An 18,620-nucleotide genomic window follows, 5' to 3' on the forward strand; every position below is an offset into this window, starting at 1 on the left:
TCTGGCAGAGCCCGGCTGCCAAATTCGAAACGTCCAGCGATTGCGCCCACACGAAAGCTGCCAGAACTGAAATCTGTACCTGGTTTTCACTATCCCTTAGAAATGCATTTGCTGCCGCACAGACATTCGCGCTCTGCCAGATGTTTGGATTGTTATGATGCAACAATGCCTATGTGACTCTGGCAGACCCCGGCTGCCAAATTCGAAACGTCCAGCGATTGCGCCCACACGAAAGCTGCCAGCCCTGAAAGACCTACGTGGTTCTCACTGTCCCTTGGAACTGCATTCGCTGCCACACAGACATTCGCTCTCTGCAAGAGCTTTGGATGGTTATGATGCAACAATGCCTATGTGACTCTGGCAGAGCCCGGCTGCCAAATTCGAAACGTCCAGCGATCGCGCCCACGCGAAAGCTGCCAGAACTGAAATCTGTACCTGGTTTTCACTGTCCCTTTTAACTGCATTCGCTGCTGCACAGACATTCGCGCTCTGCAAGAGCTTTGGTTGGTTATGATGCAACAATGCCTATGTGACTCTGGCAGAGCCCGGCTGCCAAATTCGAAACGTCCAGCGATTGCGCCCACACGAAAGCTGCTTCACTGAAATCTGTACCTGGTTTTCACTGTCCCTTTTAACTGCATTCGCTGCTGCACAGACATTTGCGCTCTGCAAGAGCTTTGGATGCTTATGATGCAACAATGCCTATGTGAGTCTGGCAGAGCCCGGCTGCCAAATTCGAAAAGTCCAGCGATTGCGTCGACACGAAAGCTGCCAGCCCTGAAAGCCCTACCTGGTTTTCACTGTCCCTTGGAACTGCATTCGCTGCCGCACAGACATTCGCGCTCTGCAAGAGGTTTGGATTGTTATGATGCAACAATGCCTATGTGACTCTGGCAGAGCCCGGCTGCCAAATTTGAAACGTCCAGCGATTGCGCCCACACGAAAGCTGCCAGCACTGAAAGCTCAACCTGGTTTTCACTGTCCCTTGGAAATGCATTCGTTGCGGCAGAGACATTGGTGCTCTGCAAAAGCCTTGGATGGTTATGATGCAACAATGCCTATGTGACTCTGGCAGAGCCAGGCTTTCAAATTTGAAACGTCCAGCGATTGCGCCCAGAGGAAAGCTGCCAGCATTGAAAGCTCTACCTGGTTTTCACTGTCCCTTGGAACTGCATTCGCTGCCATACAGACATTCGCGCTCTGCAAAAGCCTTGGTTGGTTATGATGTAACAATGCCTATGTGACTCTGGCAGAGCCCGGCTGCCAAATTCGAAAGGTCCAGCGATTGCGCCCACACGAAAGCTGCCAGAACTGAAATCTGTGCCTGGTTTTCACTGTCCCTTGGAACTGCATTCGCTGCCGCACAGACATTCGCGCTCTGCCAGATGTTTGGATTGTTATGATGCAACAATGCCTATGTGACAGTGGCAGACCCCAGCTGCCAAATTCGAAACGTCCAGCGATTGCGCCCACACGAAACCTGCCAGCCCTGAAAGCCCTACGTGGTTTTCACTGTCCCTTGGAACTGCATTCGCTGCCGCACAGACATTGGCTCTCTGCAAGAGCTTTGGATGGTTATGATGCAACAATGCCTATGTGACTCTGGCAGAGCCCGGCTGCCAAATTCAAAACGTCCAGCGATTGCGCCCACGCGAAAGCTGCCAGAACTGAAATCTGTACCTGGTTTTCACTGTCCCTTTTAACTGCATTCGCTGCTGCACAGACATTTGCGCTCTGCAAGAGCTTTGGTTGGTTATGATGCAACAATGCCTATGTGACTCTGGCAGAGCCCGGCTGCCAAATTCGAAACGTCCAGCGATTGCGCCCACAGGAAAGCTGCCAGCCCTGAAAGCCCTACCTGGTTTTCACTGTCCCTTGGAACTGCATTCGCTGCCGCACAGACATTCGCGCTCTGCAAGAGTTTTGGTTGGTTATGATACAACAATGCCTATGTGACTCTGGCAGAGCCCGGCTGCCAAATTCGAAACGTCCAGAGATTGTGCCCACACGAAAGCTGCCAACACTGAAAGCTCGACCTGGTTTTCACTGTCCCTTGGAACTGCATTCGCTGCCGCAGAGACATTGGTGCTCTGCAAAAGCCTTGGATGGTTATGATGCAACAATGCCTATGTGACTCTGGCAGAGCCCGGCTGCCAAATTTGAAACGTCCAGCGATTGCGCCCACGCGAAAGCTGCCAGCCCTGAAAGCCCTACCTGGTTTTCACTGTCCCTTGGAACTGCATTCGCTGCCGCACAGACATTCGCGCTCTGCAAGAGCTTTGGATGGTTATGATGCAACAATGCCTATGTGACTCTGGCAGAGCCCGGCTGCCAAATTCGAAACGTCCAGCGATTGCGCCCACACGAAAGCTGCCAGCCCTGAAAGCCCTACCTGGTTTTCACTGTCCCTTGGAACTGCATTCGCTGCCGCACAGACATTCGCTCTCTGCCAGAGCTTTGGATGGTTATGATGCAACAATGCCTATGTGACTCTGGCAGAGCCCGGCTGCCAAATTCGAAACGTCCAGCGATTGCGCCCACACGAAAGCTGCCAGAACTGAAATCTGTACCTGGTTTTCACTGTCCCTTTTAACTGCATTCGCTGCTGCACAGACATTCGCGCTCTGCAAGAGGTTTGGATGGTTATGATGCAACAATGCCTATGTGACTCTGGCAGAGCCCGGCTGCCAAATTCGAAACGTCCAGCGATTGCGCCCACAGGAAAGCTGCCAGCCCTGAAAGCCCTACCTGGTTTTCACTGTCCCTTGGAACTGCATTCGCTGCCGCACAGACATTCGCGCTCTGCAAGAGTTTTGGTTGGTTATGATGCAACAATGCCTATGTGACTCTGACAGACCCCGGCTGCCAAAGTCGAAACGTCCAGCGATTGCGCCCACACGAAAGCTGCCAGCACTGAAAGCTCGACCTGGTTTTCACTGTCCCTTGGAACTGCATTCGCTGCTGCAAAGACATTCGCGCTCTGCAAGAGCCTTGGTTGGTTATGGTGCAACAATGCCTATGTGACTCTGGCAGAGCCCGGCTGCTAAATTCGAAAGGTCCAGCGATTGCGCCCATACGAAAGCTGCCAGCACTGAAAGCCATACCTGGTTTTCACTGTCCCTTGGAACTGCATTCGCTGCCGCAGAGACATTGGTGCTCTGCAAAAGCCTTGGATGGTTATGATGCAACAATGCCTATGTGACCCTGGCAGAGCCCGGCTGTCAAATTCGAAACGTCCAGCGATTGCGCCCACAGGAAAGCTGCCAGCCCTGAAAGCCCTACCTGGTTTTCACTGTCCCTTGGAACTGCATTCGCTGCCACACAGACATTCGCGCTCTGCAAAAGCCTTGGTTGGTTATGATGTAACAATGCCTACGTGACTCTGGCAGAGCCCGGCTGCCAAATTCGAAAAGTCCAGCGATTGCATCGACACGAAAGCTGCCAGAACTGAAATCTGTACCTGGTTTTCACTGTCCCTTGGAACTGCATTCGCTGCCGCACAGACATTCGTGCTCTGCAAGAGGTTTGGATTGTTATGATGCAACAACGCCTATGTGACTCTGGCAGAGCCCGGCTGCCAAATTTGAAACGTCCAGCGATTGCGCCCACACGAAAGCTGCCAGCACTGAAAGCTCAACCTGGTTTTCACTGTCCCTTGGAACTGCATTCGCTGCCGCAGAGACATTGGTGCACTGCAAAAGCCTTGGATGGTTATGATGCAACAATGCCTATGTGACTCTGGCAGAGCCAGGCTTCCAAATTTGAAACGTCCAGCGATTGCGACCAGAGGAAAGCTGCCAGCATTGAAAGCTCTACCTGGTTTTCACTGTCCCTTGGAACTGCATTCGCTGCCATACAGACATTCGCGCTCTGCAAAAGCCTTGGATTGTTATGATGCAACAATGCCTATGTGACTCTGGCAGAGCCCGGCTGCCAAATTCGAAACGTCCAGCGATTGCGCCGACACGAAAGCTGCCAGAACTGAAATCTGTGCCTGGTTTTCACTGTCCCTTGGAACTGCATTCGCTGCCGCACAGACATTCGCGCTCTGCCAGATGTTTGGATTGTTATGATGCAACAATGCCTATGTGACTCTGGCAGAGCCCGGCTGCCAAATTCGAAACGTCCAGCGATTGCGCCCACACGAAAGCTGCCAGCCCTGAAAGCCCTACCTGGTTTTCACTGTCCCTTGGAACTGCATTCGCTGCCGCACAGACATTGGCTCTCTGCAAGAGCTTTAGATGGTTATGATGCAACAATGCCTATGTGACTCTGGCAGAGCCCGGCTGCCAAATTCGAAACGTCCAGCGATTGCGCCCAGAGGAAAGCTGCCAGAACTGAAATCTGTACCTGGTTTTCACTATCCCTTAGAAATGCATTTGCTGCCGCACAGACATTCGCGCTCTGCCAGATGTTTGGATTGTTATGATGCAACAATGCCTATGTGACTCTGGCAGAGCCCGGCTGCCAAATTCGAAACGTCCAGCGATTGCGCCCACACGAAAGCTGCCAGCCCTGAAAGCCCTACGTGGTTCTCACTGTCCCTTGGAACTGCATTCGCTGCCACACAGACATTCGCTCTCTGCAAGAGCTTTGGATGGTTATGATGCAACAATGCCTATGCGACTCTGGCAGAGCCCGGCTGCCAAATTCGAAACGTCCAGCGATCGCGCCCACGCGAAAGCTGCCAGAACTGAAATCTGTACCTGGTTTTCACTGTCCCTTTTAACTGCATTCGCTGCTGCACAGACATTCGCGCTCTGCAAGAGCTTTGGTTGGTTATGATGCAACAATGCCTATGTGACTCTGGCAGAGCCCGGCTGCCAAATTCGAAACGTCCAGCGATTGCGCCCACACGAAACCTGCCAGCCCTGAAAGCCCTACCTGGTTTTCACTGTCCCTTGGAACTGCATTCGCTGCCGCACAGACATTCGCTCTCTGCAAGAGTTTTGGTTGGTTATGATGCAACAATGCCTATGTGACTCTGACAGACCCCGGCTGCCAAATTCGAAACGTCCAGCGATTGTGCCCACACGAAAGCTGCCAGCACTGAAAGCTCGACCTGGTTTTCACTGTCCCTTGGAACTGCATTCGCTGCCGCAGAGACATTGGTGCTCTGTAAAAGCCTTGGATGGTTATGATGCAACAATGCCTATGTGACTCTGGCAGAGCCCGGCTGCTAAATTCGAAAGGTCCAGCGATTGCGCCCACACGAAAGCTGCCAGCCCTGAAAGACCTACCTGGTTTTCACTATCCCTTGGAACTGCATTCTCTGCCGAACAGACATTCGCGCTCTGCAATAGCCTTGGATGGTTATGATGCAACAATGCCTATGTGACTCTGGCAGAGCCCGGCTGCCAAATTTGAAACGTCCAGCGATTGCGCCCACACGAAAGCTGCCAGCCCTGAAAGCCCTACCTGGTTTTCACTGTCCCTTGGAACTGCATTCGCTGCCGCACAGACATTCGCGCTCTGCAAGAGGTTTGGATTGTTATGATGCAACAATGCCTATGTGACTCTGGCAGAGCCCGGCTGCCAAATTTGAAACGTCCAGCGATTGCGCCCACACGAAAGCTGCCAGCACTGAAAGCTCAACCTGGTTTTCACTGTCCCTTGGAACTGCATTCGTAGCCGCACAGACATTGGTGCTCTGCAAAAGCCTTGGATGGTTATAATGCAACAATGCCTATGTGACCCTGGCAGAGCCCGGCTGCCAAATTCGAAACGTCCAGCGATTGCGCCCACACGAAAGCTGCCAGCCCTGAAAGCCCTACCTGGTTTTCACTGTCCCTTGGAACTGCATTCGCTGCCGCACAGACATTCGCTCTATGCAAGAGCTTTGGACGGTTATGATGCAACAATGCTTATGTGACTCTGGCAGAGCCCGGCTGCCAAATTCGAAACGTCCAGCGATTGCGCCCACACGAAAGCTGCCAGCCCTGAAAGCCCTACCTGGTTTTCACTGTCCCTTGGAACTGCATTCGCTGCCGCACAGACATTCGCTCTCTGCAAGAGCTTTGGATGGTTATGATGCAACAATGCCTATGTGACTCTGGCAGAGCCCGGCTGCTAAATTCGAAACGTCCAGCGATTGCGCCCACGCGAAAGCTGCCAGAACTGAAATCTGTACCTGGTTGTCACTGTCCCTTTTAATTGCATTCGCTGCTGCACAGACATTCGCGCTGCAAGAGGTTTGGATTGTTATGATGCAACAATGCCTATGTGACTCTGGCAGAGCCCAGCTGCCAAATTCGAAACGTCCAGCGATTGCGCCCACAGGAAAGCTGCCAGCCCTGAAAGCCCTACCTGGTTTTCACTGTCCCTTGGAACTGCATTCGCTGCCGCACAGACATTCGCGCTCTGCAAGAGTTTTGGTTGGTTATGATGCAACAATGCCTATGTGACTCTGACAGACCCCGGCTGCCAAATTCGAAACGTCCAGCGATTGCGCCCACACGAAAGCTGCCAGCACTGAAAGCTCGACCTGGTTTTCACTGTCCCTTGGAACTGCATTCGCTGCCGCAGAGACATTGGTGCTCTGCAAAAGCCTTGGATGGTTATGATGCAACAATGCCTATGTGACCCTGGCAGAGCCCGGCTGTCAAATTCGAAACGTCCAGCGATTGCGCCCACAGGAAAGCTGCCAGCCCTGAAAGCCCTACCTGGTTTTCGCTGTCCCTTGGAACTGCATTCGCTGCCACACAGACATTCGCGCTCTGCAAAAGCCTTGGTTGGTTATGATGTAACAATGCCTATGTGACTCTGGCAGAGCCCGGCTGCCAAATTCGAAAAGTCCAGCGATTGCGTCGACACGAAAGCTGCCAGAACTGAAATCTGTACCTGGTTTTCACTGTCCTTTGGAACTGCATTCGCTGCCGCACAGACATTCGCGCTCTGCAAAAGCCTTGGTTGGTTATGATGCAACAATGCCTATGTGACTCTGGCAGAGCCCGGCTGCCAAATTCGAAACGTCCAGCGATTGCGCACACACGAAAGCTGCCAGCACTGAAAGCTCAACCTGGTTTTCACTGTCCCTTGGAACTGCATTCGCTCCCGCACAGACATTCGCGCTCTGCAAAAGCTTTGGTTCGCAAAGGTGCAACACTCTGTATCTGATTTCCGCAGAGCCAGGCTTCTAAATTTGAAACGTCCAGCGATTGCGCCCACAGGAAAGCTGCCAGCCCTGAAAGCCCTACCTGGTTTTCACTGTCCCTTGGAACTGCATTCGCTGCCAAACAGACATTCGCGCTCTGCAAGAGCTTTGGTTGGTTATGATGCAACAATGCCTATGTGACTCTGGCAGAGCCTGGGAAAAAAATTCGAAACGTCTAGAGACTGCGACCACATGAAAGCTGTCAAAACTGAAATCTGTACCTGGTTTTCACTGTCCCTTGGAACTGCATTCGCTGCCACGCAGACTTTCGCGCTCTGCAAGAGGTTTGGATGGTTATGATGCAACAATGCCTATGTGACTCTGACAGAGCCCGGCTGTCAAATTCGAAACGTCCAGCGATTGCGCCCACACGAAAGCTGCCAGCCCTGAAAGCTCGACCAGGTTTTCACTGTCCCTTGGAACTGCATTCGCTGCCGCACAGACATTCGCTCTCTGCAAGAGCTTTGGTTGGTTATGATGCAACAATGCCTATGTGACTCTGGCAGAGCCCGGCTGCCAAATTCGAAACGTCCAGCGATTGCGCCCACACGAAAGCTGCCAGCACTGAAAGCTCGACCTGGTTTTCACTGTCCCTTTTAACTGCATTCGCTGCTGCACAGACATTCGCGCTCTGCAAGAGCTTTGGTTGGTTATGATGCAACAATGCCTATGTGACTCTGGCAGAGCCCGGCTGCCAAATTCGAAACGTCCAGCGATTGCGCCCACAAGAAAGCTGCCAGCCCTGAAAGCCCTACCTGGTTTTCACTGTCCCTTGGAACTGCATTCGCTCCTGCAAAGACATTCGCGCTCTGCAAGAGCCTTGGTTGGTTATGATGCAACAATGCCTATGTGACTCTGGCAGAGCCCGGCTGCCAAATTCGAAACGTCTAGCGATTGCGCTCACACGAAAGCTGCCAGCCCTGAAAGCCCTACCTGGTTTTCACTGTCCCTTGGAACTGCATTCGCTGCCGAACAGACATTCGTGCTCTGCAAAAGCCTTGGTTGGTTATGATGCAACAATGCCTATGTGACTCTGGCAGAGCCCGGCTGCCAAATTTGAAACGTCCAGCGATTGCGCCCACACGAAAGCTGCCAGCCGTGAAAGCCCTACCTGGTTTTCACTGTCCCTTGGAACTGCATTCGCTGCCGCACAGACATTCGCGCTCTGGAGGAGCTTTGGTTGGTTATGATGCAGCAATGCCTATGTGACTCTGGCAGAGACCGGCTACAAAATTCGAAACGTCCAGAGATTGCGCCCACATGAAAGCTGTCAAAACTGAAATCTGTACCTGGTTTTCACTGTCCCTTGGAACTGCATTCGCTGCCACGAAGACTTTCGCGCTCTGCAAGAGGTTTGGATGGTTATGATGCAACAATGCCTATGTGACTCTGGCAGAGCCCGGCTGCCAAATTCGAAACGTCCAGCGATTGCGCCCACAAGAAAGCTGCCAGCCCTGAAAGCCCTACCTGGTTTTCACTGTCCCTTGGAAATGCATTCGCTGCTGCAAAGACATTCGCGCTCTGCAAGAGCCTTGGTTGGTTATGATGCAACAATGCCTATGTGACTCTGGCAGAGCCCGGCTGCCAAATTCGAAACGTCTAGCGATTGCGCTCACACGAAAGCTGCCAGCCCTGAAAGCCCTACCTGGTTTTCACTGTCCCTTGGAACTGCATTCTCTGCCGAACAGATATTCGTGCTCTGCAAAAGACTTGGTTGGTTATGATGCAACAATGCCTATGTGACTCTGGCAGAGCCCGGCTGCCAAATTCGAAACGTCCAGCGATTGCGCCCACACGAAAGCTGCCAGCACTGAAAGCTCAACCTGGTTTTCACTGTCCCTTGGAACTGCATTCGCTGCCACATAGACATTCGCGCTCTGCAAGAGCTTTGGTTGGTTATGATGCAACAATGCCTATGTGACTCTGGCAGAGCCCGGCTGCCAAATTTGAAACATCCAGCGATTGCGCCCACACGAAAGCTGCCAGCCCTGAAAGCCCTACCTGGTTTTCACTATCCCTTGGAACTGCATTCGCTGCCATACAGACATTCGCGCTGTGCAAAAGCCTTGGTTGGTTATGATGTAACAATGCCTATGTGACTCTGGCAGAGCCCGGCTGCCAAATTCGAAACGTCCAGCGATTGCGCCCACACGAAAGCTGCCAGAACTGAAATCTGTACCTGGTTTTCACTGTGCCTTGGAACTGCATTCGCTGCCACACAGACATTCGCGCTCTGCCAGATGTTTGGATTGTTATGATGCAACAATGCCTATGTGACTCTGGCAGAGCCCGGCTGCCAAATTCGAAACGTCCAGCGATTGCGCCCACACGAAAGCTGCCAGCCCTGAAAGCCCTACCTGGTTTTCACTGTCCCTTGGAACTGCATTCGCTGCCGCACAGACATTCGCTCTATGCAAGAGCTTTGGATGGTTATGATGCAACAATGCCTATGTGACTCTGGCAGAGCCCGGCTGCCAAATTCGAAACGTCCAGCGATTGCGCCCACACGAAAGCTGCCAGAACTGAAATCTGTACCTGGTTTTCACTGTCCCTTGGAACTGCATTCGCTGCTGCAAAGACATTCGCGCTCTGCAAGAGGTTTGGATGGTTATGATGCAACAATGCCTATATGACTCTGGCAGAGCCCGGCTGCCAAATTCGAAACGTCCAGCGATTGCGCCCACACGAAAGCTGCCAGCCCTGAAAGCCCTACCTGGTTTTCACTGTCCCTTGGAACTGCATTCGCTGCCGCACAGACATTCGCGCTCTGCAAGTGTTTTGGTTGGTTATGATGCAACAATGCCTATGTGACTCTGGCAGAGCCCGGCTGCCAAATTCGAAACGTCCAGCGATTGCGCCCACACGAAAGCTGCCAGCACTGAAAGCTCGACCTGGTTTTCACTGTCCCTTGGAACTGCATTCGCTGCCGCAGAGACATTGGTGCTCTGTAAAAGCCTTGGATGGTTATGATGCAACAATGCCTATGTGACCTGGCAGAGCCCGGCTGCCAAATTCGAAACGTCCAGTGATTGCGCCCACACGAAAGCTGCCAGCCCTGAAAGCCCTACCTGGTTTTCACTGTCCCTTGGAACTGCATTCGCTGCCGCACAGACATTCGCGCTCTGCAAGAGCCTTGGTTGGTTATGGTGCAACAATGCCTATGTGACTCTGGCAGAGCCCGGCTGCTAAATTCAAAATGTCGAGCGATTGCGCTCATATGAAATCTGCCAGCCCTGAAAGCCCTACCTGGTTTTCACTGTCCCTTGGAACTGCATTCTCTGCCGAACAGACATTCGCGCTCTGAAAAAGCCTTGGATGGTTATGATGCAACAATGCCTATGTGACTCTGGCAGAGTCCGGCTGCCAAATTTGAAACGTCCAGCGATTGTGCCCACACGAAAGCTGCCAGCACTGAAAGCTCGACCTGGTTTTCACTGTCCCTTGGAACTGCATTCGCTGCCGCACAGACATTCGCGCTCTGGAGGAGCTTTGGTTGGTTATGATGCAGCAATGCCTATGTGACTCTGGCAGAGACCGGCTACAAAATTCGAAACGTCCAGAGATTGTGCCCACACGAAAGCTGCCAGCACTGAAATCTGTACCTGATTTTCACTGTCCCTTTTAACTGCATTCGCTGATGCACAGACATTCGCGATCTGCAAGAGGTTTGGATGGTTACGATGCAACAATGCCTATGTGACTCTGGCAGAGCCCGGTTGCCAAATTTGAAACGTCCAGCGATTGCGCCCACACGAAAGCTGCCAGCCCTGAAAGCCCTACCTGGTTTTCACTGTCCCTTGGAACTGCATTCTCTGCCGCAGAGACATTGGTGCTCTGCAAAAGCCTTGGTTGGTTATGATGCAACAATGCCTATGTGACTCTGGCAGAGCCCGGCTGCCAAATTCGAAACGTCCAGCGATTGCGCCCACACGAAAGCTGCCAGCAGTGAAAGCTCGACCTGGTTTTCACTGTGCCTTGGAACTGCATTCGCTGCCGCACAGACATTCGCGCTCTGGAGGAGCGTTGGTTGGTTATGATGCAACAATGCCTATGTGACTCTGGCAGAGCCCGGCTACAAAATGCGAAACGTCCAGAGATTGTGCCCACACGAAAGCTGCCACAACTGAAATCTGTACCTGATTTTCACTGTCCCTTTTAACTGCATTCGCTGCTGCACAGACATTCGCGCTCTGCAAGAGCTTTGGATGGTTACGATGCAACAATGCCTATGTGACTCTGGCAGAGCCCGGTTGCCAAATTTGAAACGTCCAGCGATTGCGCCCACACGAAAGCTGCCAGCCCTGAAAGCCCTACCTGGTTTTCACTGTCCCTTGGAACTGCATTCGCTGCCACATAGACATTCGCGCTCTGCAAGAGCTTTGGTTGGTTATGATGCAACAATGCCTATGTGACTCTGGCAGAGCCCGGCTGCCAAATTCGAAACGTCCAGCGATTGCGCCCACACGATAGCTGCCAGAACTGAAATCTGTACCTGGTTTTCACTGTGCCTTGGAACTGCATTCGCTGCCACACAGACATTCGCGCTCTGCCAGATGTTTGGATTGTTATGATGCAACAATGCCTATGTGACTCTGGCAGACCCCGGCTGCCAAATTCGAAACGTCCAGCGATTGCGCCCACACGAACGCTGCCAGCCCTGAAAGCCCTACCTGGTTTTCACTGTCCCTTGGAACTGCATTCGCTGCCGCACAGACATTCGCTCTCTTCAAGAGCTTTGGATGGTTATGATGCAACAATGCCTATGTGACTCTGGCAGAGCCCGGCTGCCAAATTCGAAACGTCCAGCGATTGCGCCCACACGAAAGCTGCCAGAACTGAAATCTGTACCTGGTTTTCACTGTCCCTTGGAAATGCATTCGCTGCCGCACAGACATTCGCGCTCTGGAGGAGCTTTGGTTGTTTATGATGGAACAATGCCTAAGTGACTCTGGCAGACCCCGGCTGCCAAATTCGAAACGTCCAGCGATTGCGCCCACACGAAAGCTGCCAGCCCTGAAAGCCCTACCTGGTTTTCACTGTCCCTTGGAACTGCATTCGCTGCCGCACAGACATTCGCTCTCTGCAAGAGCTTTGGATGGTTATGATGCAACAATGCCTATGTGACTCTGGCAGAGCCCGGCTGCCAAATTCGAAACGTCCAGCGATTGCGCCCACACGAAAGCTGCCAGAACTGAAATCTGTACCTGGTTTTCACTGTCCCTTTTAACTGCATTCGCTGCTGCACAGACATTCGCGCTCTGCAAGAGGTTTGGATGGTTATGATGCAACAATGCCTATATGACTCTGGCAGAGCCCGGCTGCCAAATTCGAAACGTCCAGCGATTGCGCCCACAGGAAAGCTGCCAGCCCTGAAAGCCCTACCTGGTTTTCACTGTCCCTTGGAACTGCATTCGCTGCCGCACAGACATTCGCGCTCTGCAAGAGTTTTGGTTGGTTATGATGCAACAATGCCTATGTGACTCTGACAGACCCCGGCTGCCAAATTCGAAACGTCCAGCGATTGCGCCCACACGAAAGCTGCCAGCACTGAAAGCTCGACCTGGTTTTCACTGTCCCTTGGAACTGCATTCGCTGCCGCAGAGACATTGGTGCTCTGTAAAAGCCTTGGATGGTTATGATGCAACAATACCTATGTGACCCTGGCAGAGCCCGGCTGCCAAATTAGAAACGTCCAGTGATTGCGCCCACACGAAAGCTGCCAGCCCTGAAAGCCCTACCTGGTTTTCACTGTCCCTTGGAACTGCATTCGCTGCCAAACACACATTCGCGCTCTGCAAGAGCCTTGGTTGGTTATGGTGCAACAATGCCTATGTGACTCTGGCAGAGCCCGGCTGCCAAATTTGAAACGTCCAGCGATTGCGCCCACACGAAAGCTGCCAGCACTGAAAGCCCTACCTGGTTTTCACTGTCCCTTGGAACTGCATTCGCTGCTGCAAAGACATTCGCGCTCTGCAAGAGCCTTGGTTGGTTATGATGCAACAATGCCTATGTGACTCTGGCAGAGCCCGGCTGCCAAATTCGAAACGTCTAGCGATTGCGCTCACACGAAAGCTGCCAGCCCTGAAAGCCCTACCTGGTTTTCACTGTCCCTTGGAACTGCATTCGCTGCCGAACAGACATTCGTGCTCTGCAAAAGCCTTGGTTGGTTATGATGCAACAATGCCTATGTGACTCTGGCAGAGCCCGGCTGCCAAATTTGAAACGTCCAGCGATTGCGCCCACACGAAAGCTGCCAGCACTGAAAGCTTGACCTGGTTTTCACTGTCCCTTGGAACTGCATTCGCTGCCGCACAGACATTCGCGCTCTGGAGGAGCTTTGGTTGGTTATGATGCAGCAATGCCTATGTGACTCTGGCAGAGACCGGCTACAAAATTCGAAACGTCCAGAGATTGCGCCCACATGAAAGCTGTCAAAACTGAAATCTGTACCTGGTTTTCACTGTCCCTTGGAACTGCATTCGCTGCCACGAAGACTTTCGCGCTCTGCAAGAGGTTTGGATGGTTATGATGCAACAATGCCTATGTGACTCTGGCAGAGCCCGGCTGCCAAATTCGAAACGTCCAGCGATTGCGCCCACAAGAAAGCTGCCAGGCCTGAAAGCCCTACCTGGTTTTCACTGTCCCTTGGAAATGCATTCGCTGCTGCAAAGACATTCGCGCTCTGCAAGAGCCTTGGTTGGTTATGATGCAACAATGCCTATGTGACTCTGGCAGAACCCGGCTGCCAAATTCGAAACGTCTAGCGATTGCGCTCACACGAAAGCTGCCAGCCCTGAAAGCCCTACCTGGTTTTCACTGTCCCTTGGAACTGCATTCGCTGCCGAACAGATATTCGTGCTCTGCAAAAGCCTTGGTTGGTTATGATGCAACAATGCCTATGTGACTCTGGCAGAGCCCGGCTGCCAAATTCGAAACGTCCAGCGATTGCGCCCACACGAAAGCTGCCAGCACTGAAAGCTCGACCTGGTTTTCACTGTCCCTTGGAACTGCATTCGCTGCCACATAGACATTCGCGCTCTGCAAGAGCTTTGGTTGGTTATGATGCAACAATGCCTATGTGACTCTGGCAGAGCCCGGCTGCCAAATTTGAAACATCCAGCGATTGCGCCCACAAGAAAGCTGCCAGCCCTGAAAGCCCTACCTGGTTTTCACTATCCCTTGGAACTGCATTCGCTGCCATACAGACATTCGCGCTGTGCAAAAGCCTTGGTTGGTTATGATGTAACAATGCCTATGTGACTCTGGCAGAGCCCGGCTGCCAAATTCGAAACGTCCAGCGATTGCGCCCACACGAAAGCTGCCAGAACTGAAATCTGTACCTGGTTTTCACTGTGCCTTGGAACTGCATTCGCTGCCACACAGACATTCGCGCTCTGCCAGATGTTTGGATTGTTATGATGCAACAATGCCTATGTGACTCTGGCAGAGCCCGGCTGCCAACTTCGAAACGTCCAGCGATTGCGCCCACACGAAAGCTGCCAGCCCTGAAAGCCCTACCTGGTTTTCACTGTCCCTTGGAACTGCATTCGCTGCCGCACAGACATTCGCTCTATGCATGAGCTTTGGATGGTTATGATGCAACAATGCCTATGTGACTCTGGCAGAGCCCGGCTGCCAAATTCGAAACGTCCAGCGATTGCGCCCACACGAAAGCTGCCAGAACTGAAATCTGTACCTGGTTTTCACTGTCCCATTTAACTGCATTCGCTGCTGCACAGACATTCGCGCTCTGCAAGAGGTTTGGATGGTTATGATGCAACAATGCCTATATGACTCTGGCAGACCCCGGCTGCCAAATTCGAAACGTCCAGCGATTGCGCCCACACGAAAGCTGCCAGCCCTGAAAGCCCTACCTGGTTTTCACTGTCCCTTGGAACTGCATTCGCTGCCGCACAGACATTCGCGCTCTGCAAGTGTTTTGGTTGGTTATGATGCAACAATGCCTATGTGACTCTGACAGACCCCGGCTGCCAAATTCGAAACGTCCAGCGATTGCGCCCACACGAAAGCTGCCAGCACTGAAAGCTCGACCTGGTTTTCACTGTCCCTTGGAACTGCATTCGCTGCCGCAGAGACATTGGTGCTCTGTAAAAGCCTTGGATGGTTATGATGCAACAATGCCTATGTGACCTGGCAGAGCCCGGCTGCCAAATTCGAAACGTCCAGTGATTGCGCCCACACGAAAGCTGCCAGCCCTGAAAGACCTACCTGGTTTTCACTGTCCCTTGGAACTGCATTCGCTGCCGCACAGACATTCGCGCTCTGCAAGAGCCTTGGTTGGTTATGGTGCAACAATGCCTATGTGACTCTGGCAGAGCCCGGCTGCTAAATTCAAAATGTCGAGCGATTGCGCCCACACGAAATCTGCCAGCCCTGAAAGCCCTACCTGGTTTTCACTGTCCCTTGGAACTGCATTCTCTGCCGAACAGACATTCGCGCTCTGAAAAAGCCTTGGATGGTTATGATGCAACAATGCCTATGTGACTCTGGCAGAGTCCGGCTGCCAAATTTGAAACGTCCAGCGATTGTGCCCACACGAAAGCTGCCAGCACTGAAAGCTCGACCTGGTTTTCACTGTCCCTTGGAACTGCATTCGCTGCCGCACAGACATTCGCGCTCTGGAGGAGCTTTGGTTGGTTATGATGCAGCAATGCCTATGTGACTCTGGCAGAGACCGGCTACAAAATTCGAAACGTCCAGAGATTGTGCCCACACGAAAGCTGCCAGCACTGAAATCTGTACCTGATTTTCACTGTCCCTTTTAACTGCATTCGCTGATGCACAGACATTCGCGATCTGCAAGAGCTTTGGATGGTTACGATGCAACAATGCCTATGTGACTCTGGCAGAGCCCGGCTGCCAAATTTGAAACGTCCAGCGATTGCGCCCACACGAAAGCTGCCAGCCCTGAAAGCCCTACCTGGTTTTCACTGTCCCTTGGAACTGCATTCGCTTCCGCACAGACATTCATGCTCTGCAAAAGCCTTGGTTGGTTATGATGCAACAATGCCTATGTGACTCTGGCAGAGCCCGGCTGCCAAATTCGAAACGTCCAGCGATTGCGCCCACATGAAAGCTGCCAGCAGTGAAAGCTCGACCTGGTTTTCACTGTGCCTTGGAACTGCATTCGCTGCCGCACAGACATTCGCGCTCTGGAGGAGCGTTGGTTGGTTATGATGCAACAATGCCTATGTGACTCTGGCAGAGCCCGGCTACAAAATGCGAAACGTCCAGAGATTGTGCCCACACGAAAGCTGCCACAACTGAAATCTGTACCTGATTTTCACTGTCCCTTTTAACTGCATTCGCTGCTGCACAGACATTCGCGCTCTGCAAGAGCTTTGGATGGTTATGATGCAACAATGCCTATGTGACTCTGGCAGAGCCCGGCTGCCAAATTTGAAACGTCCAGCGACTGCGCCCACACAAAAGCTGCCAGCCCTGAAAGCCCTACCTGGTTTTCACTGTCCCTTGGAACTGCATTCGCTGCCACATAGACATTCGCGCTCTGCAAGAGCTTTGGTTGGTTATGATGCAACAATGCCTATGTGACTCTGGCAGAGCCCGGCTGCCAAATTCGAAACGTCCAGCGATTGCGCCCACACGATAGCTGCCAGAACTGAAACCTGTACCTGGTTTTCACTGTGCCTTGGAACTGCATTCGCTGCCACACAGACATTCGCGCTCTGCCAGATGTTTGGATTGTTATGATGCAACAATGCCTATGTGACTCTGGCAGACCCCGGCTGCCAAATTCGAAACGTCCAGCGATTGCGCCCACACGAACGCTGCCAGCCCTGAAAGCCCTACCTGGTTTTAACTGTCCCTTGGAACTGCATTCGCTGCCGCACAGACATTCGCTCTCTTCAAGAGCTTTGGATGGTTATGATGCAACAATGCCTATGTGACTCTGGCAGAGCCCGGCTGCCAAATTCGAAACGTCCAGCGATTGCGCCCACACGAAAGCTGCCAGAACTGAAATCTGTACCTGGTTTTCACTGTCCCTTGGAAATGCATTCGCTGCCGCACAGACATTCGCGCTCTGGAGGAGCTTTGGTTGTTTATGATGGAACAATGCCTAAGTGACTCTGGCAGAGCCCGGCTGCCAAATTCGAAACGTCCAGAGATTGCGCCCACACGAAAGCTGCCAGCCCTGAAAGCCCTACCTGGTTTTCACTGTCCCTTGGAACTGCATTCGCTGCCGCACAGACATTCGCTCTCTGCAAGAGCTTTGGATGGTTATGATGCAACAATGCCTATGTGACTCTGGCAGAGCCCGGCTGCCAAATTCGAAACGTCCAGCGATTGCGCCCACACGAAAGCTGCCAGAACTGAAATCTGTACCTGGTTTTCACTGTCCCTTTTAACTGCATTCGCTGCTGCACAGACATTCGCGCTCTGCAAGAGGTTTGGATGGTTATGATGCAACAATGCCTATATGACTCTGGCAGAGACCGGCTGCCAAATTCGAAACGTCCAGCGATTGCGCCCACACGAAAGCTGCCAGCCCTGAAAGCCCTACCTGGTTTTCACTGTCCCTTGGAACTGCATTCGCTGCCGCACAGACATTCGCGCTCTGCAAGAGTTTTGGTTGGTTATGATGCAACAATGCCTATGTGACTCTGACAGACCCCGGCTGCCAAATTCGAAACGTCCAGCGATTGCGCCCACACGAAAGCTGCCAGCACTGAAAGCTCGACCTGGTTTTCACTGTCCCTTGGAACTGCATTCGCTGCCGCAGAGACATTGGTGCTCTGTAAAAGCCTTGGATGGTTATGATGCAACAATGCCTATGTGACCCTGTCAGAGCCCGGCTGCCAAATTAGAAACGTCCAGTGATTGCGCCCACACGAAAGCTGCCAGCCCTGAAAGCCCTACCTGGTTTTCACTGTCCCTTGGAACTGCATTCGCTGCCAAACAGACATTCGCGCTCTGCAAGAGTTTTGGTTGGTTATGATGCAACAATGCCTATGTGACTCTGACAGACCCCGGCTGCCAAATTCGAAACGTCCAGTGATTGCGCCCACACGAAAGCTGCCAGCCCTGAAAGCCCTACCTGGTTTTCACTGTCCCTTGGAACTGCATTCACTGCCGCAGAGACATTGGTGCTCTGCAAAAGCCTTGGATGGTTATGATGCAACAATGCCTATGTGACTCTGGCAGAGCCCGGCTACAAAATGCGAAACGTCCAGAGATTGTGCCCACACAAAAGCTGTCAGAACTGAAATCTGTACCTGATTTTCACTGTCCCTTTTAACTGCATTCGCTGCTGCACAGACATTCGCACTCTGCAAGAGCTTTGGATGGTTATGATGCAACAATTCCTATGTGACTCTGGCAGAGCCCGGCTGCCAAATTTGAAACGTCCAGCGATTGCGCCCACAGGAAAGCTGCCAGCCCTGAAAGCCCTACCTGGTTTTCACTGTCCCTTGGAACTGCATTCGCT

The sequence above is a fragment of the Mycteria americana genome, chromosome 20, assembly GCF_035582795.1.
Source record: "Mycteria americana isolate JAX WOST 10 ecotype Jacksonville Zoo and Gardens chromosome 20, USCA_MyAme_1.0, whole genome shotgun sequence".
In the NCBI taxonomy this organism is placed as follows: domain Eukaryota; kingdom Metazoa; phylum Chordata; class Aves; order Ciconiiformes; family Ciconiidae; genus Mycteria; species Mycteria americana.